At 35.9% G+C, this 24,645-nt stretch overlaps 1 long non-coding RNA gene across 3 annotated transcripts; it reads left to right on the top strand.

The window, feature by feature from the left end:
* The first annotated feature begins 3,493 nt into the window (after positions 1-3,493).
* LOC148363849 (uncharacterized) lies at positions 3,494-24,434 on the top strand. Of its 3 annotated transcripts, XR_015850699.1 has the most exons (5): positions 3,494-3,522; positions 17,539-17,677; positions 17,892-17,993; positions 18,361-18,441; positions 23,654-24,434. It is a non-coding gene; the product is annotated as an uncharacterized LOC148363849 (long non-coding RNA). The 3 variants fall into 3 exon arrangements; XR_015850698.1 differs by lacking the exon at positions 17,892-17,993; XR_015850700.1 differs by lacking the exons at positions 3,494-3,522; positions 17,892-17,993 and adding an exon at positions 5,824-5,968.
* Positions 24,435-24,645: the final 211 nt, after the last annotated feature.

The raw sequence follows: 24,645 nt of genomic DNA on the forward strand, positions 1-24,645 counted from the left end.
TATTATTTTAACCGTGCATTAAAGCTGTTTTATAATGTGAAGAAAAACAATTCAAGATAAACATTTAATAAAATACTTAATAAATACAAATACTGTAAGACTACAAAATATATCAAATAAAAATAATATCAGGAAGATCACTTCTACTCTATAGCATATGAATAGCATATAATATTTTTTTATTGACAATATCTGTGTACTTGTAATTTCAAAATCCATTGCAGCCTGGTCATCCTGAAAGGGGGATTACCACATGTGCACTCCCTTCTCAAGGTTTCTTCATTTTCCTCATGTTGAGGTTTTTGACTTTCCTTGCCCTCATGTTGGTTTCAGATCAGGGGACGGTGTAACAATAGTCTGTGACAATAGTCTGTGCAGCCCTTTGAGACTCCTTGTGGATAAGAGCTATACAAATAAAAATGAATTGACTTGACTTGACAAGGTATACTAGCCTAATTTGTAAATGCATCAAAACAATAGTGCAATGAATAATTCTGCAGCAAGATTGTGCAAAAACAAGAATAAAGAAATAGCAATCCTTAAATTCCTATACATAAGCAAGACCCTTTTTTCCCGGTCTTGTGTACTGGTTCAGGGCGGTGATGACTCCCTTTGCAGAAAAGCTCCAAGCCTCCGGGGACCAAATAAGTTCAAGAGGATATTTAATTCCATTATTGCCTAATAGCTTCCATAACCGTCACCCTTTCCCCCCCAGTAAAGTCTCCCTGGCCCGGGGATTGTGTCTGGATTACATGGTAGCTCTGCTAATAATGTCAAACACATGACCCCCAAAGTCTGTCATCGGAGCTCCCGCTCCCTGGCGAAAAATTGAATGAAAATTGAAAAGAAGATAGACCATAAAAAAAAAAGACGGATTTGTTTTGCGGGAGTTTGAGCCGCGCTAACAAAAAAAATGATTGTGTGTTTGTGTGTTTGTGTGTTTGTGTGCGTGCATACCTGAGTTTGCGGGCTGCAGCACTGTACGCTTCCCCTCAGGGCAGCATCAGGAGGCTGGTGCCAGAGAGTCTCACCTCGTCAGGTTATCCTGGGAAAAACACTTACACGTTTCTCACGCAGACACACTCTCATTATTATACTTATACATTTAACAAATTATTTCAAACTGTGGTGTTGTATGTTGTAAATGTTTTTGCACCATCGGGATGTCACTTTTTAATTACGTTATGCATTTCCCTGTGTTACAACGACCATTTATTCTATTCTATTCTGTTCTATTCTATTCTATTCTATTCTGTTCTGTTCTGTTCTGTTCTATTTAATTTAATTTAATTTAATTTTATTGTATTTATTTTAATATGTATTCATTTACTTAATTTCATTTCATTTCATTTCTTTTTTTTTTTCTTTTTTTTTAACTTTAGTTTATCTATTTGTTGGCCTGGAGAGGGATGGTCGCTACCAGGCTATACTTGTCCAAGACACACCACAGGAAATGGTGCACCTCCAAGCCTGGTTGTTTGGGTATCCAATCAACCAACCATTCTATTCTATTCTATTCTATTCTATTCTATTCTATTCTATTCTATTCTATTCTATTCTATTCTATTCAATGCACATCTGTACTAGTGATGGAAATTCCGGCTCTTTTAAGAGAACTAACTCTTTCGCCTTGGCTCCATCAAAAGAGTATAATCTTTCGGCTCTAAAACGGCTTTTCAGATTGTTTTTTGTTGCTTTATTCCATATATTACCAATTATTATCCAAAATTATAAACCAAATAACTCTGAAATTGTGGAAGAAAAGAAAAGAAAAAAAGAGTAACCTAGGAAACAAAAAAAACTAAAGAAGAAAAAGAGAAAAGAAAAAAGGGAAAGAAATGGAAAAATGTGCGAATGATCAATAAAAAAAATGGGAAAAGGAAAATAAAGATGATTTTTAAAAAATATAAAAACGAGAGAAAAAGGAAAAAAAGAAAAAACAAAAGATAAAGGCGAGGGGAAAAAAACAAAGAAAAAAATTAAAGACCGCAAAAAAAGAAGAAAAAAAGCAAGGAAAAAAAGCAAAAAAGAAAGAAGTAAAAAGCTAGGGGAAATGATATGAAAGAAGAAAATAATGAAAGAAAAAAAGGAAAAAGTGCAAAAAGAAGGGAAAAACAACAAAAACAGGATACATAAAATAATGAAAGAAAAAAAGGAAAAGGGTGCAAAAAGAAGGGAAAAACAACAAAAACGAGATAAAGAAGTAAAGAGCTCAGGTAAAATAGAAACAAAAGAAGAAAAAAGAAAAGAAAAAGAGAAAAGAAAAATAAGAAGAAATTAAATAAAAAATAAAAAGAGAGGCAGCCAAATATCCAGAAAAAAAACGAAAGGTAGAGAAAAATAGAAACAGGAAAAACAGGAAAAAAATTAACAAAGAGAACAAAAAAGAAGAAAAAGGCAGGGAAAAAAGGAGTAAAAAGTTAGGGGGTAAACTAAAAAGGGGGAAAAATAAGGAAAAAAAGAAAAAGGAAGTAAAATAAAAAGCAAAAAATAAGAAGAAAAAGTTAGGAAAAAAAGAAGAAAAGGGAAGCAAAGACAGGTTTTAGGGGTTCCCTTTAATCAATATATCACCCAAAACAATGTAACATTATGCTCGCAAATTTTCCAAAACACAAGAAATTGTCAATTAAGAATATGTACTTCCCAGCGCAAACACAGATAAACTATTAAATACACTTCCATAAACTTTTCATTTGTATGTAAAAAAAAGAAGCTAATCGGGAAACACATTATAAAAACACAGGAAACATTAATCAAAATATTTACAGCTATACAAAAAAAAGAAGATAAAATCGAAATTAATTCAAACCTTTTATATAATCCACAAAATGAATCATGTGCTAATGAATCATTGTATTGTCATGAGGTTTTGATTTGCCTCACCCAGGCTCTTCATTCCATGGAATAAAGGGGGAAAAAGTGCCTTTATGGTGATTGTGTTAAATTAAAAGCCACTCGAAAATATTAATCTGGGAACTCTGTCATCTTTTTGTGATTTGCAGAGGCGTTGAGCTCGAAAAATGAAGCAAATAATATATTTGTTGTGATCATTTCATAAATAACACGGAGTTCTGTTTGCATCTTGCTAAGATTTGTGGTGTTTGTTGATCTAAATGAGGGGAAGAACTACCATGTTGGATCGACCACATCAATTGAAAATGTTTTTTACTAATGATATCATGATAAAGATATGTACAAAACAAAAATTGTGTAGGGACAAATACATATATTCAATATATTGCGTATGGTTAGTTAACGTTAAATTGGATTTCTATCTATACACATATTAACTGTGTGTTATCACAGATCACAAATAAAAAGTTGCCAGATTTGATATTGAATCAAACAAGCGTTTTTCATCGTACCTCTGTTCACAAAAACGTTTAACTTTCACCACAAACAGATAACGTCTAGATAGTTAGTATTTTACAACAACAAAAAGAAACAACACGTTTAAAAATGAGTTTTCCCTACTGTGAGAACAGTCTTTAAATGCACCTCAAAGTCCACGGCAGAATGGCAGTGAGTGCTTGCTACTCTTTAACTCTTATAAAAATAAAAATCCTAATATTTTATTCAATATTGTTTTTTTTTAACCCTTTGCCTTGCAAGGAAGCTATAAATGTATATTTTATACATTTCTAGCTCGCTATCTGGCCACTGTTTTACCTTTCTTGCTAGCTATGTAGCTAACGATTTTAGCCGTTTTAGCTAACAATATAGCCGTTTACGCTAGCGAGTTAGAGACATATTTACGTTTTAAGCTAGCTGGCAAGCTTTTTACCTTTATAGCTAGCTAGCTATCCAGCTACCGTTTGAGCCGTTCTAGCCAGCGAACTAACTAAGTTGTTACTCTTTTTAGGTAGCGAGCAACCCTTTCACCTTTCTAGATATTTATCTAGCTACATATTCACCATTCAGCGATTTATAGCAACCACTTTTACCTTTAATGCTAGCTATATCTAGCTAACGCTTTTAACTGTACGGCTAGCTATCTTGCTGCCGTTTTAGCCGTTCTAGCCAGCGACCCAGCTACGTTGTTACCCTTTTAAGTAACTAGTAACCATTTCACTTTTCTAGCTAGCTATCTAGCTACATATTCACCTTTCAGCTATATCAAGCTACAGCTTTTACCTTTTCGGCTAGCTGTCTAGCTATCGATTTTAGCCTTTATAGCTAATGAGCTAGCTACATTTTCACCTTGTAGCTAACTATTTAGCTACTGATTTTACCTTTATAGCAAGCTATGTACCCACCGTTTTTAGCTGTTTTAGCTAACGAGCTAGCTATGTTGTTACTCTTTTTAGGTGGCAACCCTTTCACCATTCTTGCTAATTTTCTAGTTACTGCTTTTACCTTTACAGCTAGTTATCCAGCTACCGATCTTAGCCGTTAAAGCTAGCGAGATACTTACATTTTTACCTTTTAGCTAGCTATTGAGCTGATAGTTTTACCTTTATAGCTAGTTATGTAGCTACCGTGTTAGCCGTTCTAGCTAGCAAGCTAGATAAGTTATTTGGTAGCTAGCAACTCTTTCACCTTCCTAGCTAGGTATCTAGCAACATACCCACCGTTCAGGCATATCTAGCTACCACTTTTACCTTTACAGCTAGCTATTTAGCTACCAAATTTGGCCTTCATAGCTCACGAGCTAGCAACATTTTCACCTTTTAGTTAGCTACTTAGCTACTCTTTTTACCTCATAGCTAGCTATATAGCTACCGTTTTTTTTTTTACGTTTAAGCTAGCGAGTCAGATACGTTTTTACATTTTAAGCTAGCTAGCAACCTTTTTACCTTTCAAGCTAGCTACAGCAATTCTTAACTATCTAATTGGTTAACTATTTACATTACTTGTTAGGCACCTTGCTTTCTATATTTCTACTTATCTATTTATGTCTAGTGTACTAGCTAAGATATGCACATGCTTTTAGCTTTTTAGCTATTTACATTAACTTTATTTATTGTTGGCTATCTATCAGTTATATACTTTTCTAGCTATCTAACTCTTATCCACTTTTCTATCTATCTACATTTTTACCTTTTCAAATTGTTTGCTACTATCAATCATCAACAACAAATTATTTTTTTGTGCCCAAAATTCGTCTAACTTTGGTGTATTTACGTATATGACAGTTGCATCTCTAAGATGGCTGTCTACTATTGGTCGACGTCATCTATAATGCTGGTATGCAATTGGTTTCCGTCACTGAATACTGAAAATGCTGACATGCTATTGGCTGAACTCCCTCCCACAATGCCTTTTATTTCTTAATTTAGTTCTGAATCTAATACTTGTCAACTTATACGTTTTCCACGTACAGTATTGTTAACGTATTTTGAACATTTCCAATTGTGTATGCCATACATCAACTTTGGTCCAAGAAAATATTTCATTTTTTTAATCTTTTTTTGTGTGTGTGTGTGTGTGTGTGTGTGTGTGTGTGTGTGTGTTCAACTGATCTCGTCTTGCCCATTTCAGCTCTAATCCGTATGGTCTCGATCACTGGTAGAAGATAAGATTGTAGCTCGCTATTATTGTCGTGGTATTCTACATTGTCTGTTTTGCTGTGAGTCAATTGGTGTCGGGTTTTATGTATGGTTTGTTATCGCTAAATAAGGGGAATTGTAGCCATTAAAAGGGAAAGCAATTGGCTCAGAGTATGGAATCGTGTGGTTTGTCAAACAGCGAGTTAGTGTGTAGTGTTAGTATTGTATTTTTTGGACAGTATTTACCCGGTATGCGTCCTAGACAGTGATGCTGAAGTGAGAACCAGAAACATGCTGACCATGAAAACGATCCTCGCATTATAAAGCAATACAAAGAAGGCTCCCAAATTGTTACCCTTGCTAAATTGCATAGCTGCAACCAAATCGATGATCATTTTAAGTTAAATCGTCTGTCTCCTCCCCACTTTGCAGCCATCCACTAACTCTACCATACCAGCTCAAGTCATGTCAACCTATAGGTAAATTAAATTTCATTTTTTTTCATAGCATGCATATTTATTTAGAATATTTAATCATGTGCATGTATATAACGAATAAGTAGAACATACTACATACTGTTTTTTTGTATACATGTTTTTTGTGGGATACCGGGGGTTCAAATGGCATTAACTAATTACCATAGGTTATTATCCTCCGCTATACAGCAATTTCACTTTGTGATCCCCACTTCAACAGGGATTAATGTCATATCTGGAGGGTCTACTTTACTGTATTTCAGTTTCTCCTGCTGCTTAGCAGGTGCTACTATGATTCCTTATGTTCATAAGGAATGATGACTCTTTCGTGTCACATCACTTAATTTTAATCGCAACGAATAAACTTGCCAACAAGGAAGTGACTCGTCAATCAATCCTCAAAGTTAGCTTCTTCGTTAAACGCTCATAATTAAGATAATCAAAAAGATTTGACGTGTAAATTAAAACTTGTTGGAACAAACCACAAATGGCAGCGCCCAACACTTTTTGGGTTCAGTTTTTTTGTGTAAAAGAGTACCAAAAAACAAAAAGGTACCAAAACAATACGAAAAAAAGAACAAGTCATTAATATGTAGATTCAGTGTAAATGGAGACTCATTTATGAAGGTATTTTAGCGATCAGGGTTGCACTCGCCTGACAATAAAATAAAAATCTTTGTTCAGCTCTTGGAAAATAAAAGAAAATAGCGATCGTCATGAACTTACGATCTGCCTTTTTCTGCTATATTTAACCGTCAAATTATCATCCTTTCTAGTTATCTAGCAGCATTTTTAGGTTGTTTTTTTTTACCTTTCGATCTACTTATCTATAAACCATTTTTACCTTTGTAGTTAGCTAGCTATCCTCGTTTTTTTCCTTTCTAGCTTGATGGAAACCTTTTACTTTTATTTGTTGATCCTCTTAGAAACCAACCATTTTACGTGTTCTACCTTTTCTTTCTGCTTACCTATCAACATCTGACCTTTTTAGCTAGCTGCCTTTTTACCTTTCTAGCTTCCAAGCAACCTTTTAATGTTTGTTTTACCCTTCCTGCTATCTAACAACCTTGTTATTGTTTAATCTACTTATCGAGTTACATTTTTAGCTCTCTAGCTAGCCAACAATCTTTTTACCGTCTTTAACTTTCTTGCTAGTTAGCAAGCAACCTTTTTATGTTTTTTTGAACTTATTTTTAGCTAGGTATCTTGCTACATTTCCATCTTTCTAGCTATTTTATCCATCTAACTTTTTACTTTTATAGCTAGCTATCAAGCTCCCTGGTTACCCTTCTATCATAGCTGTCATGTGAAAATAAACACAACTCACTTTTTTGGCTTTAAACAATGTTTACATTATAAAAAATTCATAAAGGCAAACAATAATAATAAAAACGGCCCCACAGAAGAAGAGTTTTTTAAAAATCATGAGTAAGAAAAATAGTTATTAAAATAAAAATAATAATTTAACTGAGCAAATTTTTTTTCTACGCAGGAGTTTCGGACAATTAAGGAAGCCAGTCAGTGATTCCATGACGAAGTTGTTCGAAGCAGATGAAAATTTCCGTGCTGGATTCGCAGTAAAGAAAATGAACTTAATCAGGCCAACAAATACCATTTGGCTGTCATTGCGAAACTGTTCTTTTTATTGCTTTCTAGCAGTATGCAAAAACTTCTCACACTTTTCTAATTTTGTTTGGGTTCATTAAAGTAATATTTAAATGAGTGTTTTCCTCTACTTGGTAATTGTGTTGCGATGTTTTCCAAGAAAAAGTAAAAGCCCAGCACGTCAATGTAAAAAGAAAAAAAGAAAAAACAACTTTCAAGAAAGTTACATAAAACTTTTACGTAGTTATCGTCATTTTTTTTAAAAGGTAATTGCTTAATTGTTTAAATCGACATCGATTATGTTTTTTAGACTTCAACCAGTTCTATGTGATTTAGAATAAACAGCGCTTCTTGTGGTTGCAGCCAGAAGTACACTCAATTAATTGTTATGCCTCAGTACTCATTTTTATGACGTGAATATTTGCAACAAAGTTTGACAACATTCTTCTAAGGAACCTTGTTTTTTTTATTTTTTATTTTTTTTATTGTAATAGTTTCATAAATGGTAAGGGAAGGGGAAAAAAATTGTAGTCTGTACTCTCTGTACTCTAAAACACGGGTCACCAATGTGGTAGTAATGACAACATAAATACTTTTTGTATTTATATACATATTTTATTTATCTTATTCTAGTTTGAAACTTGTTTTATGGATAAATAAAAATAAGGTAAATAAGTACCCCCAAAATTAAAATTACCATTTTTTTAAATAGCATCGAGGATATATGGCATTTAACCAAAAGTTGCTAGTGCCTTAAATGACCTAACAAAGCACATATTTATCATCTCTTGCTGGGCAATTCTTTTTTACCGCCATAAAAAAAGAAAAAAAAAGAATAGGATGTACAGTATTTAAAGCTGCAGTTCTTCAAATGTGGTAAAAGTAGCAGCTTGTATTTCAAAATTTACGGTGTAAATGTTAGTAACTCAAATGCAGATGTTTAAGTTGTTGACTGAGCCTGTTTTGACTCTACTTTTAATTAATAAAACTGGTATTAACATCCATAGTGCAGTTATCAGCACGCAAAAGGTGCCTGGTTCGAGACCGGGTGGAAACATATGTTGGCCTAGAGAGGGATGGGTGTCAGAGATCGACATTATTAAGACTATTTTGGTGGCTATATTTGCACAGATAAAATACATGTATATAGTTTAATTCTACATGATGGCAGAAAAGAACTCACGTCCGTCCTGGATGTAGTCCAAACAGAGAGAGGGAGTGGTTTATTTTGTGTCAGAGAAATCAGTACACACAAGAACATGACTTCAAAATAAAAGAATACAAGATTGATAAACGTACAAGAGATATAATTACACTCATTGTTGAAACGTTACTTTATGTGTGTGTGTGTGTGTGTATGAGAAACATTTTTTATATTTAGTAATATAAAAACAAGCTAATTACCTTGAGACAGAAATTCAAGAGATTTACATTAAAAACCTGACAATGGGCGCCACCATGATGTACTTGCCCAAGATACACGACAGGAAATGGTGCCCTTACGACCCAAGTTGTTAAGGGATCCAACCAACCAATAACAATGTTTTTTATTTAGAAATTGTCATTGTAAGTAATTTTTCTTTGTCCGTGCCTGGTTTGTACCCGCCTGATATGTACATTAAGTTTGCGTAAAATAAACATACAAAAGTTACGATCCCGGAAAAAGTGAGTTTTTATCCGTTTTTCAAAATCATTCTGATGTTTATGAAAACATCACATAAAAGTACATCAAACAAGTAGCCCTTTACGCTCGTCAGTAACAAAAAAGCAGCTTACAAAAATTGTTTGATTCAAGTCAATTCATGTTTATTTGTATAGCTCTTAATCACAAAGTGTCTCAAAAGGCTGCACAGACCACGATGATTTGCAAACCACAGGCTATTATGACACCATCCCCTCATCTAAAACCTACATAAGGGCAAGGAAAAACTCAAAAACCTCAAAATGAGGAAAATAAAGAAACCTTGAGAAGGGACCACTCATGAGGTAATCCCCCTTCCAGGATGACCAGGCTATTTGATCCCTGTTCTAGAACCATCAACAGGTCTGCTAATGATATATTTATTTTAATAACTCCCAATGGATTTCAAAGACGCACAACAAAAAAGTTGGGTCACAATAGGGTCACAATCTTTGCGTCTTATGTGACATCCAAAGCGTCCTTCCTCTTGTCCTTATGTGTCCCTCATTACATCACGTGGCGCCAAATAGGACATATCCATGTAGATTTTTGCATTTAAATTTATTCACAAATCATTTTAAGAAAAATTGGGAGTGGTCTGCAGGCTCTTGTTCAAAATTGCACACCCTGATCTAGAACCATCAACTAGTTCACTAATGATATATTCATTTTAATAACCCCAACTGGATTTCAATGATACACAACATAAAAGGTTGGGTCACATTAAGGTCACAAAGTGTGTGTCTTTGATGTGACATTCCAAAGCATCCTCCCCACGTGTCCCGTGTTACATCACGTGGCGCCATCCAACCATCAGAGTGTCAGAAAAGCTCTCGGAGCCCGAGCGACACTGTTATTAAAGTCTTAACAGATAACTGCATGGAGCGCGTGAGGGCCAAGCGGCTCCGAGGCCTCGCCCGGGGGCCCCAGCTCCTTGATGTTCACTCCGGGTCTCTGTGGGAATCCAGCTGAGTGACAGCTTCACTAAAGGTTGATTGCAGGGAGCTGCAGGGGCCCCAGTTGTGTTGTGTGCCGACTACGCCCACTCTGGAGCCATCGCAGCGCTGTTACCCCGATAGTAAGCTAGGCTAAACTAAGCTAATAATACCTCAAATATTTTCACTGTACTGTCACTACTGTTGCACGGCAATTATATAAATTGTTGCCGTCTTGTGAAAGAAACTTACCTTCAGAATTTGATTTGTTTGTTCATCATCTATATTGTAGATCAGTAGTTTATCAAAGAGTTATTTGAAGAGTAATCATTTTTTTAGATCTGCGCCACCAAGCTGTAATTGTCTAAGACACACCACAGGAAATGGTGCCCCTACGACCCTCGTGCTTAAGGAATCCAAGCCTAGCCAACCAACCAATATTTACACTTTTGTGAAAATTGGCAAAACAGCTGATTTCAATCATGAACTTCATTATTTTTATTTTAATGCCTTAAATATTTACTTTGTTGGTGGAGACAAATTTACTTACGTTACCAGCCGTTTTAAACCCAATTTTGCACTGGGAAAATATTGGCAGAAAATGTTGCTTATTTCTTAGTATAACTTGTTTTATTTTAAGGTATTTTTGAATTGATAAAAAATATTGCCAGAAAAGTTAGCTTGCTTTTCATTGAGATTTTTAGCTTTTACTATATCTTTGCACTAAAAATGACTGGCAGAAAATGATGCTTATTTCTTCGTATAATTTGGGAGATTTTAGTATGTCTTTGCACTGTAAAAAATGTTTGGAGAAAACTTTGCATATTTCATTTCATTTTTTTGTATTTAATTATATCTTTACACTGAAAAAAATAACAGTCGAACATTTTGCTTGTTTCTTTGTATGATTTGGGGGATTTTAATATCTCTTAAAACACTCCTGGTGTTCTTAAAATCCAGTAAAAATCCCCTAAACAATATTTTATTTAACTTTAAATACTGTGAATTTTCCTAGATTAGTCCAAACAGAAGAACAAAGGAAATGTTTTTTTTTTGTTTTTTGTTTTTTACATTTCTACGTAAAATGTATAAAAAAGTACAAAGATGGTCCTTAAATTGGGGATGACAGGAGAGTTACCCGTAAATTATGAACTATTTATTGATTTACTTCTTTTCAGGGAAAACTGCTGCAAATATTTAATTCAGGTTTTCACTCTTAGTGTTGTCTTAAAAAGTATTATAGATACTGTCTGTATACAATCGCTAATTATTTTCCCCCCATTTTATTAACACTCCACTTATTGAAACATAAATATTTTGTTTGTTTGTTGTACATGATTCAATTGTTTGTTTGTTTGTACATGATTCAGATTGAATCGTTTCTTGTACATGATTCAATTGTTTGTTTGTTTGTACATGATTCAAATTGAATCGTTTCTCCGGCGCCGTCACGAATGGCAGCCACTCCAGCAGCTCCCGTGTTATTTTCGATTGTTCTCAGTTATTTTCGATTGTTCTCAGCTTAGGGATGCTGCTGGAAAAGTGAATTTCCCTTCGGGGATGAATAAAGTATCTATCTATCTATCTATCTATCTATCTATCTATCAGGTAAAAAACGTGTGTCTCTATGTTTGTGCGTTTGTATTTTAATTTTTCATATTTTTTTGCATTTATAGAATTTTAACATAATCTTTTTTTGGCCGTTTTAGAGGATTTCAATTTGAATCAATGCCAACAAATCCCTTAGATAAAAAGCAAATAATGAAGATATGATGTTTTTCACATAACAGGGGTGATATTCCAAAGGTTTTTGCTTGTTTTTTTGTTTGTTTGTCTTTTAAGCATTTATGTTAGCTTGTCATTTGTAGACATTAATAGTGGAGTCCTTCCTTTTTTTTCTTTCAAATAAATTCTTAGTGTTGTATTAGTAATAATGATAATATGTTGGATATATTGGATGTATTAGTTTGTATTGACTTAAAATCAACATTCGAGACTTAAATGCTAATGCAAATATTTTTTGTGCGTTCTGCATTTTCCCATACAAGTGCACAACAAGTTCCCACAACTACTGACATTTAATAGCCTTTAATTAAAAATCGCAACTGCTTTATAACATAATTAAACATAATTACATAGCAGAAGAAAGTGTAATGCTATGGTTACATAAACCTAATTAGCGTATAGTCAAGCGTGGTCCTGTACTAATTAGAGTTCATTAAAAACAATTGCAGTGGCTGCTAGGTAGCATTAATCATTGAAGTCTGACATGTGGACAAGAGATGTTATTTGTTTTGTTTTTTTTAACTTTGTTGAAATGCAGATATTTTGGACGAGTATAATGACAGAAAGCCATACTATTCCGCGGGCCTACCAGTGTAATTTTCAAGGCTGTCTAAGAGGCCCATTCCACAGTGGAGACAGTGGCGTTTAGAGCTTGTTGTGTCTGGAGCAGCCCGGGTCACTTTAATATGGGTTGGGGTCTCGACTCGGCTCCCTTGTCACTTCACGGTAATTAGTTGAGGAGCCAGCTTCGTTTTCTTATCCATTTTGCAGCCTTTTCTATTTTTGCAATTATTTTTAATGGAATAAAGGTACGAGGTTATACACACATCACTAAATGTGACAATACATTGTTCAGGCAAGGGCTGTCCATACGACAGTTCGAGGGTCTCTTGCAAGCTGCTTTGTTTTTTTGTGGCCCACCCCACGTCACAAATAATAATATTCTTTTTGTAAAGGTTTGATATCTGATATGTTTACACTACATGTTAATTGGTTGGTTGGATCTCTTAACCACTAGGGTCGTACCGGCAGCATTTTCTGTGGTGTGTCTTGGGCAAGTACATCCTGGTGGCGCCTATCCCTCTCCAGGCCAACGTATGTAGTGAGACCTAAATCAACAATTCTATCCATTTATTTATTAATATATTTAGTTTAAAGGTAATACAACAAACTAAAATCCAGTTTTATTGACTGAAAATCTACTCAACCATGAATCTATTTAATTCTTTTCATTATCTATTTTTATGTTCGTATTTTTCTGGATTTATAATTTTTTTTACACTTTGTTTTTATATTTTAAACAATTCATATATGTTTTATATATTGATTTTACAGGGAATACATCCAACTCAAATCCAATTCATGGGCTTCATAGACTTATTTGGGCAACAAAAAAAAACAATCACATTAATATTATTTATTCATTTTACAGGAAATTGAGCTAAACTAGAAACCACCCTATAGGCTTTCATATTCACTTTAACAGATAAACTCAGTTATTAATAAAATATTTTTTGAACACATTTTTCCTTGAGTTTCTAGAAAATGTGAGAAACTACAATCCAATTATCTGGTTTATATGCTTATAGACAGATTATCCATTATATGAATCATTGTTTTAAATTTTGCAGGGAATACAATAAAATGGAAAGTATTTCATGGACCAAAAATCCATTCAGAAATTATTAAAAGAATTGTAGCATTAAACATTATTTAACTATTTCTGGATTTTTTTTAATCATTCATTCATGAATGCTATGTCAAAAACTGTATCGGCCGCTCTGTATAGATTGGGAAAAAAATTAATTACTGGTAAATTGCATGAAGCTAATAAACAAAAAATGTTTTCTTTCACTTTTGTAAAGGTATTACTGTATTTTAAAAATCTAATTTACTGCACTTTTGTATAGCTCGAGTAAGCAAGTGGATCTTTTTTAGTGTGTCCCTAGCTTACAGACTCTCCCAGAATTACTTTACCGTTACATCGAAAGCTATAATGTATTATCTTAATTTATAGTATTTATAGTATTTTATAGCTCTTGAAAAAAAAAAATCAATTTTGCCATTATTATAAACAAAATAAATCATACTGTTTTTCTCCATGCTTCCTTCTAAGGAAAACATTAAGACACCCCTAATTTAGGTTTTGACTGATCTTCCTGTCCTATTTTTGTCTTAAGGTGTGCACGAGAGAGCTCGCGTGTATACAAAATTGCTCTTTGGGGGCCTTTTAACTTGAGTCCAGGCTGCATCCTGATACCCCGGCGCGACTGGTTGGAGGGGGTGATTCACCGGGGCCAGATACACAAGCTTTTAGGGGTTCCACATGTGCTCTGGCACCAGACACAAGAGAGGCCGCAAAGTTTCATAACATTCCTCGTGCCCTTGTCAGCCGGCTTTATGAGTCTTCGCCTTGCCCGTGGCTTGTCATTATACCTCATTTAGAGGTTGAGCCCTTCTCCAGTTGGCTGCTAGATAAGCGATCCTCAAAAGAGTAAACAACATAATGAATTTGCGCGGGATTTGACTAATCCTGCCTGAATTAAATTGTCAGATCTGAGCACAAAGACGCCAAAGGTTCTTCAGTTTGGCTTTTAACTGACAGAGAGCAAAAATATTTCCATTTTTTCCCTGTCAGGCAACCTAGGGTCTGAATGGGGAAGCTGGATTTATTGTGGCAATCACGCTAATAACAGTAAATCCAAAGTAATAGACATGTCAAAATGACTTGCGGGGAGGTTGGAAAAAAAGAGACTTTGTTTTCTGACAGAGATCTTTAAACGGGGAGAGATGATCCGGCAGGTTGAAAATGAGAAGCAGACTGAAGGTAGCTACAGGCATTAACCTTGCTTCGCTTTGGTTGGGTCAGCTACTGAAAGCTTTGATGGGAACTTGATGACAAAGGTCAGCGGTAGCACCATCGGATCTTGTCAGGACTCACTTTGAAATCGGCGCGGTCAAAATTTGTCAGCCAGTCACAGAGTCCTTAGAAATAAAATCGAAATTGGAACCATTAAATGGTAAATAAATGGTAAATAATCTAAATTTATATAGTGCTTTTCAAGTAACTGAAGACCTCCCGAAGCACTTTTCAATATATGTCACACTATATTTCACCCATTCACACACACACACACACTCACACACCGACAGCAGGATCAGCCATGCAAGGCGCCTACCTGGTTTTAGACTGAATATTAGAAAAACGGATTTTAAACATTGTTTGGATGTTGTCAACATAAAGGTAAACAATATACTGTAGATAAAAACCTAGATTGTGTAAAAAAAAAAATGCCCAAAAACTAAACTAAATTTCAAGGTATTTTTTCTACAAAGCAACCCAACTCGTTGGGTTGTCTCAAAGGAAAAATAAAAGTTTGAAGGGGGCTTGTTTTGCACAATAAACCCTGATTTTATATGTTGTTAAAATTTAAACAAACAGTAACCTTTTGAGTGATTTAAAATGGCCTAATTATTAATGATTTTACCGACCCAATGTTTGGTTTGTAAAACCAAATATTACAATTTTTAGGGCTGTTTCGATCAAATGACCCAATATTTTGGAAATAATTCAAAATGTTTTCAGTTAAATTATTAAAAAAATTATTTATGGCGTTGATTGCTTTGTATCAAACAAACAGATTGTGTGTGAAGCAGAATAAATGGTAATACTGTCAACAAAGGTTTGCATTGCAGCTCAACCCTGTAATTTTGTTTATTGTATTTTGTTTAACTTACCGGTACTCGATGTGGGAAGGAATATTTTGTGTAAAACTATCCAAATTTCGGTCATATTAACCCAAGTAGTGAGTCGGGCAAAAAATGGTCATTTTTGTCCAAACAGTGTGTGCGGCTGAACAAATAGTTACATTTTGTCAACTAACGTATGCAATGGAGCTCAGTATTTTCTTTATTGTTTGGAAATACCCTATATGGGGAGCCTCGTTTCCTAAAAGACAACCGTATTTTTGGTGATAATATCCCACGTAGTCGATCGGTAACCTTTTGACCCAAAATGGGTTAATTTTTTTCTAGACTGTGTGTGGGGCTGAATAAATAGTTTCATTTTGTCAACTAAGGTTCACCTTGCAGCTGAACTCAGTATTTTTATTTATAAATGTTTTGAAAAGTACTCTATATGGGGAGAATTGTTCAGTGTAAAATAATCTCATTTTTTGGGCACATTAACCCACCTAGTGAATTGGTCACCTCTTGACCCAAAATGCATACCTGTCAACCTGTGCGTTTTTGCCGCACAAACTACGTTTATTATGCATTTTAAGACGTGTACGACGTACAAGAATATCTGTACGGAAAAACGCAAATTTGTCAACTTTGGGTACCATCCGGTAAACCTCGACTATCACGAAACGGCAAATCAATCAAGTCAAACGAGTTCGCCGCGGTAGCCTCTATCTCGGCATCGTTTTTTAAATTGCAAACGAAGCGAGCGTTTGATGCTACTGTGCGCATGCGTCTGCTGCTGTAGTACCCAATTTCGACTCCCCTGCAAAATCCTTCCCCCTCGCGTGAACGCGCATTCTGCTGCGCTTCTATATAATCAGCTTATTAAAACAGTAAAGCTATTGTCGGAAGCGCAGCAGAATGCAGGTTCACGCGAGGGGGGAAGATTTTGTTTGATAATGTGGTTTGGTTTTCAAAATAGAAATGCCATCTAATTTTTTCCTACAAAAATATCTTTATTTACATATTTAGATTTAAAGTGTTGTTAATGGATATTTTAGTTACGCTGATAACAAGATTTTTTTAATTTTATTTTATTTTTTATTTTTTTCTATTAAGAATATGTACAGAATGATATAATGAAACACATGTACAATATAACATGTGAAACTACATAAATAAACACGTTTGAAAAAAAAATATGGTGTAAGATTTTTTTTGTATTATGTAAAGGAAAATACGACAGTTTGTAAGGGCATGGAGCCCTGGAGCTTGACAGGTATGAAAATGGGTTATTTTTTTGTCAGACATCTTTGTGGGCCTGAATAAATACTTTAAATTTTTCAAGTAATGTTTACATTGCAGCTGAGCTCGGTATTGACTACTTCAATTTTTTTTCAGTAACATTTGAAATTTAACATCTTACATTGGAACAAAATCAACTGTATGACATGACTTTCAAAGTTGTGAAAAACTGTCTAGATTCTCCGTGAGAAACCCAAGCAAAGAAATGTGCCACAGAAGAATTTGTTGTTGTCTGCGTCTGGATGCGATTTGTTTGGTTTTACTGGCCGGGCACGCCGTCCACGGCGGGGGTGTAAAATTTGATGACTTTTTTCCACTTGGAACTTTTTATTATAATGAAATAATTGCATCGAATGATCACAAACTTATTCAGTTGTTTCTTTGATCGAGGCGTTTATGTGCATGTTGCATGCAAGCATATTAATGGCTTTTTATTTTTTTATTTCTTTTTTACAAACCCATAAAACACTGCTTTGTGTCTGAATCAGTCAATGGGCGACCACAGTAAAGCAAATGTGTTCTTGATCCTAAAAGTGCTGCTTAATTTAATAGTGTATGTGTGTGTGTTTCCTGCACAGCCGGTGGTTTGCCGTCTCTCCGCACGAAGCTGAGATGTGAAGAGTGGACAAGGAGCCGGGTTGCCATCCGACTGCACATCAAAAACACGTCAGGCGGCACACGGATGACAAACAGTCAAAACAGAACCCGATCTCAGGGGTAATTACCAATGTTTGTTTAATCTCCGCAACGGGCCGTCGGGAAAAGCGAGACCGCTGACGCTGGCCGTCTTCTCCTTTTAGCCGGGGCGAGAAAAAAGAATTATTGCTCATTAGAAGCTCACAGTTTGCGTAGAATCGAACCAGATCCAAACAAACAAAGGTGAAGCGATATTTGATTGATTGATTGAAATGTTTTCTCTCTGTTCATCCAGACCCAAGCTTATGATAAATACAAATTCAACAACCTTAAAGGAGTGTAGGTTACTGGCTTAAAATCATGATGGCGTCCTCAGTCAGCTCATGCATGTTGCCGTGTAAGTATGCTTACTTCTTAGATGCACCAGACTAAATTTTCATTTTTTTCATCTATTTGTGGGTTTCGCTTTTGGACTCTACTATAAGCAGGCCTTTTTTTACTTTCAAATATTTTGCAGGACAATAATTGTGCTGATGTTTATTGACTATAATCATTATTATTGATTACATAATAACTGGATGTATCTTTACTGAATTATTCTGTACACTATAGATACTGCTTCACCCTGGAGAAAACAATGGTACTTTACTTGATCACTGCTGCCAGTAAACACTGTCTAACTTTATTACGTATCAAAACGTTCTCTGTCATTTGAAATGTAATAGATTACTATTTATTTTTTTTTGCTTTTTTTGCCCGGCAAGTGATCCGTGTACACTACTCCAATCCTTTTTGGGTTTGATTCCATGACGAAAATGGATGGATTTACTGGTATGTAACATGAGGTAAGCAAAAAAAAAAATATGATTATGCATTTAAACATATTGCGTTTGTGTATTTAAAAAAAAAAAGTGTTCAGGAGTGTGTGGGAGTCCGTTTTCCTGTTTTACTAGAGAATCTAATAGACTATTTTAAAATTCATAAAATGTCTTTTAAAACCAGCTGTAATGTCTGCCAATGGAGAAGCGGGTTGTAAGCCGACTGGGACCTATAGGTTTATCCAGGTGTAAATCCCATTTTTGTTTTCTCATTTGAGGCTTTTTATTTAGGCACAGCACAATATACAGCATCAATCATCATCTTTTGCACACGAACATAAACATGTGCCCAAAGTAAAGGTAAGATCTTGGGGCCAGGCTTTAAATCTCGATTTTTAAGTCGGGCCAGGCTGGGCCGTGCCTCTCTAGGGCTTTAGTTATTTTTTGATTTTTCTTTCGTAGATGCTCTTGCTTTTACTCAAGTAATTTTTTAGATGACTGCTTTTTACTTCGACTATAGTAATATTTTTCTGAGGTAACAGTACTTTTACTTGAGTAACACACTTTGGTGCTGCAGTTATTATTTAGATACGCATATCATAAAGAATATTCTTACCTAACCATCAGTTTAACTCCAAATCACGAAATCCAAAGAAATTTTCTTCCTAGGTGTCACAGTAAAAGATGCGTTGCTTCTTCTTTCCATCACTACGTGGCTTACGTCAGACGTCATTTCCGCTTCTCGCAATTAGCTTTCAAGCTGTACAAACTTTCTTTCTGCTGCATATTTTACTATTTGCATTTAGTAATCTGTAGATTATGATTTTCTTTTCGGTGCATTTTCGTTCATTTTCATTTCACTGCACTACGGCGAAAAGTGCACTTGGACACCGAAGTTTTCATTAAGGTGTATTCCGAAGTACACACTTGATTTGAGGGACTCGGCCTGAAGTACACACGGCGCCGTAGTAAAGGTTTAGGTTTACTCTGGGCCGACTCGCTTAAATCAACATAATCGGTTGGGTTCGGCTGGGTTTGGGATTATAGACCCAAGAGCCGTGTCAGGCTGGGCTGGATTTTTTAGGCCCGATCTAACCTTTAGCCCAAAGGGAGAAAGCTGAAGTCAAAACTTTTAGGTGCCTACCCATGTTCCATTTTTTTTTCTTGCAGGGAAGACCTATTCAAAATTAAAAAAAAGTAGAAGAAACTTAACCCCATGACGGGAAATTAGAAAACAAAGAAATGACAGATTTTAAACTTTGTGACTTTTATAACATGTAATACCCATCTCGTAATCTTCTTTATTATATTTGTCTAAAATAAGTTTAACATATGTTTTTTTAAATTGGCGTAAAAAAGGGTCATTTTTATGATAATCATCTAAATCGTTACATAAATGAATACCTTTTCGGGTGGCACAATGGCTATTCGATGTTCTCATCTCATCAGCTGCACTGCTTATCCTTATCGGGCAGTGGGCAGGGGACACCCTAAACTGGTTGCCAGCCAATCTCAGGGCACACAGGGACAGACAACACGCTCGCTCATTCACACCTAGAGACAATTTGGACCGGCCCACCTGAAATGCATGTCTTTGGAGTGTGGGAGGAAATCGGAGTGCCCGGAGGAAACCCAAGCACAGGGAGAACATACAAACTCCACACAGTAAGTCAGGTAGCTGGATTTGAACCCACACAGGAGGTTCCCAAGACCCTAGAACTGTGCCGCACACGCGCTATCCACTGCGCCGCCGTGATGCCCGCTATTCGATGTTGTGCGAGAATATTAGACTCCCTATTGATTCCCCTGAGATGATGAGTGTGCTTTGTAGAGAAACTACTGTTGTATATTAATTTTGAGAAGGTGCTTACTTGCTTTTTATACTAATAATTTGGATTTAAGTTTCTCTATATCTTTAACGTTTGGATTGTTGGATTTGTTTGTATTTTTTTTATACCTAATGTTATGCAGAATCCTAATAGCTTTCTTCTGTAATCGAATAAGTGATTTTGTAGGGCTCTCGATACAATAACTTAAATATGGCAAATGTTAACTTACAGGAAGTGTTTTGTGTTAAATATATGTCTGCATCTACTCATTGGTTAGTCTGCTATTTATATGGGGTCTATCTTGGCTAATTATGACTTCGAAAATCTTTTTAACTCTTTCTATTTGAACATTACCTTCTCAAAACATTTAGTGTCATCAATGACTATAGATGGCAGTTAAAGTATGCCATTAAATAGAAAACGGCCTAAAAATAACCAGAAAATACAGTATTAGGAGGCTAAAAGGCTCCGTCTCTTCATCTACAGTTGACAATCACTCCATTCTGGTCCCAATGCTCCTCGCGACCGCCATTTGCGGAAACACGGCATTTAACAAGCGTACACAAGGCAATTTACTCCAACCAGGCCCACGCTCTTGGCATCCTATCATACAGACCAATGATGACTTTCCCCTTTGGTCTATTTACTCTGTTTAGTTCGTCGGAAACATCTTCCATTCAGCCTCCAGCTCCCCCCCCCCCCCCTCACACGCACATGAACAACATTTTGTGGTCATGTAGTGACAAACCCGGGGGATAAGAGGAGCTTTCATGCTGACAGGATGTCAGAGCTCAGCAGGAGATGGCTAACTAGAGGGAGCATCAAAGACCGGCCAAATCAGCTTGCTTCCACCACTGCGCTCTTCGCATTCTTTAAAGGTGCATATACGAGAGGGCGGGCCTGCTTTGGAAACTCCCGTGGAAAAATAAAAGTGAAAAAACATCACACGCAACGATACGCTTTTGGTAGAGCGAGCAGGCGGCACATCTTTTATTTTTGCAATTTGTCGTCTGTTAGTTTGCCAACTTCAGCAGAAAGTGTTTGTTTTCATTCGAGATGCCTAATGAATAAATTAATAATTACAAAAATGTTCCATGTAGAAAAAGTAAGTTCTTATTCAATGTACGAGACCACGTGTCATCATGAGACAAAAACAGACAGCATACCGAAACACTTAAGTGCTTTAATTTTCCAGCAAATTAGAGCACTTAATGGATTAATTTTCCAGCGCAAATTAGGCTGTCAGAAATTAAACATTTATCTGATCTGGAATCTAACCCAAAGAGGACAAGTACGAGTATGAAATAGGAACATTTTTATTTAAAAATGTGAGTAATATCTTTAAATCAGTGTCAGATAATTTTTGAGGGGGGTAAAATGACAATACTCAATAATTTTATTAAGTCAGCAAAACTTATCCTCCATAATACAATACTTTTACCTACATTTTCAAGTAAAACAAAACCTACAGTTATACTGTACTTAAAATAAAAAATAAAAACAATTTAGTGATATAGGATTTTTTTGCTGTAGATCGTTTTTATTTCTTTTTTTGCCTCTTATTTTTGCCTCTTAATAAGAATAGAAAATAACAAACAATCATGTGATTGAAAGTAGAAAAAAAATTACGCAAAAATGAATTTCGAAGATCTTTTTTATATGTAATAATGACAAATTTTGAAAATGGTTATTCTTTAAATAACTCATGAATAAATCATTTTAGGACAATTTAGATAGCTCGCAAATTCTGAGGATTTTTTAATAGAACAGCGATGATAGTCAGACCCTAATTGGGTTTATAGTTTAATTTATTTGTTGATCACTGAATATCATACTTCTGGAATTACTGACATAATCTAAAACTAGTCCATTGAGATTCTGAATCAATGATATTCTTGAGAGAATCAAAATGTTCTCCAATACTTAATGTCACACATGCCTTGGCTAAAACAAATATATGGCCTGTGATTAAAATCCTTGAAAATTCTGAAATGTTATTGTTGTGTTTTCAAAGATTGAATATTGCTTGAATTCTGTGTGAAGTGTTTGCAATTGCTTGAAATTGTTGGCATGTTTCGCAACAATTCCGCTTAAAATTGTCGCGGCACTGCTCTCCGGTGGCTTTGCTTTGCCATTTAAGTTCTTCTTCACTCGTGCTTAACGGCAGCTGGCGTGAGTTTGTACGGGATTGTCTTATAAGGCGTCTTTGCCACCTACGGGTCGTGCCCAGAGTACAAGTGCGTGCTACACCTAAACCGGGCACTGTAAAATGTATATTGGTGCAAGGATTATGAATCAATTGTAGACATATACAATAGGCGATGCAAAAAAATTAAGGTAGCGTTTCCCAGTGGTGAATTGTAATGGAAAGAATTTCTGCAATTGAAAATTGAAGCAATATTTAACTCGTTTTGACCTAAAACCTATATAAGGAGAGATTTGTCTCAAAAACAACCATATTTGCAATTTACTCATGATCTATAAATTATATGTCTTGATAAATGCATACGCAGGATTAAATTCACATATGTAAATTGCAGATATTTTTGCAAATTACATGATTCAGTGTCCTGATTACTGATGCAAGGCACCTGAGCCTGCTCCTTTGGCGCCAACTGCCTTGGATGTTGATTGGTCCCTGTCACTTTTTAAACCCCCGTCTTCCTTTCACCGGTTGTCAGTCCGTCTGTGAACCTCAGCTTACGCTAGGCAAGCTTTTCGACCCTGACTCTCTCCTGTTCTGGCTCCCGTCTGTTTGCTGGCTCCGACCCTTTTTCTGATCTCGACCACGATTTTTGCTCCCCTTTCCCGGCATCGCTCGCCACGGACATACCACTTCCGCGTCTGAGCAACCTGCTCCCCGCGACCCTTCTTCCCAATAAAACTAAGAAACGCACGCAAGTGGATCCTGTCTCCATTCTAGTCCTGACATTCACACCAGATTTGTTCTTTTAAATGTACTGGAGAAATTAGAAAATCGTCTTGAAAGTCCTTAAAAAGTGAATTTGGTCATGAAAAGGGTGTACTAACGCTGCACATAGCTTTCTTAGCTGTACACATTAGTAACTAAAGTAAGACAAATAAAGAATGTATATACATATGCTACATCGAGTAAATGTAACATTTGGCCAATATCGCCTTTAGAGGTCTCTCAAAGTGGCACACGTGAAACAAACTTGTAGCTGCAGCGATTTTCTCAAAAAGTAGTAAACTTTAAATTATGTCTAGTACACTTTGAGTATGTTTAGTACCGCTCTTCATAGACTCAAAAGAACAAATGTCACCTAAAAATAATAGAATAATAAATATGAAACCTGGAGAAAAACCCACGGTTGTGGTTCAAGGAGTTTAATATTGTGCAAATGTGAAGCCAAAAGTCTTTTCTTTGCTTTCCCCCACTGTGCCCACAGGAGCGAAGAGGAGTCTGGGACAAGCGGGGGAGACGGACACCCAGCAGGGGTCTCCTTCATCCATCTTCCTGCCTCGCCCCTTTCCTCACCCTTCCTCACCCTTCTGTCTCCAGCGTCACCCCCAGGCACCTGCGTCCCCCCTTTGGGATTGTTTTTCCTCTCTTCTGTCCATCTTACATCATATTCGCTTTCCTTTCATCCTTTATTGTGGGGACTCCTTACGCTCCCCTTTTTGTACCGGGCCCCTCCCCATTTGTGCATTTGTGGGCCGGACAAATTGACAATGGCGCCGCCGCTTGGTCTGGCGTCGGCGGCCTCCTGTAGCAGCGACATGCCTGGGATGCTTCGTGCACTCTCGCATACTTTCACATGACGCCGAGGAAACTGGAATGATTTACATGCAAAGCATTTTGGCGTTTACGGCGCACCTTCCCCCTCTTTTTTGTGGTGCTACTGTCTGCTGACGGGCTTTTGTCATTGTGATAAAGCGCACCTCTCGGCTTTGTCAGCAAGCAATAAAGTCAATTTACTCGGCAGGGTAACAATACCTACACTTATAAATGTCTTTAAAGGCTTAGTGAAGATGCATCTGACACTAATGACAGTACGCTGTGCTAACAAGTTCGAGGAAAACCGATTCAATTAAGTCAAGCCTTTTCAATTCTTGAAGGACATTTCTGTCTCAGTTTGGATCAAAAGCGTCTTGGCTGATTTTCTGTCAGTTTAAAATATCGTCCACATTTTTTGATTTGAAATTTTTTTTGTAGTGCATCAAAAAATATAAACTTTTAAATAATTATAATTTGATGAATGGTTTCCTGTAGTCTGTTGATCATTTTGTCAATCTACAGATGCACTGAATCAAAATGAGTTGATCAATTAAAAATAATGATTACAGGAAAAGTTTTCCAAGATAATATAGATTTTTTTTTATTTACTTTTTGTGAGAATATTTTTCAATGTAATGGAAAATACAAAATGATAATTTGGTA

Source organism: Urocampus carinirostris, chromosome 6, assembly GCF_059441175.1.
Source record: "Urocampus carinirostris isolate Australia breed hairy pipefish chromosome 6, RoL_Ucar_1.0, whole genome shotgun sequence".
Classification (NCBI taxonomy): Eukaryota; Metazoa; Chordata; class Actinopteri; order Syngnathiformes; family Syngnathidae; genus Urocampus; species Urocampus carinirostris.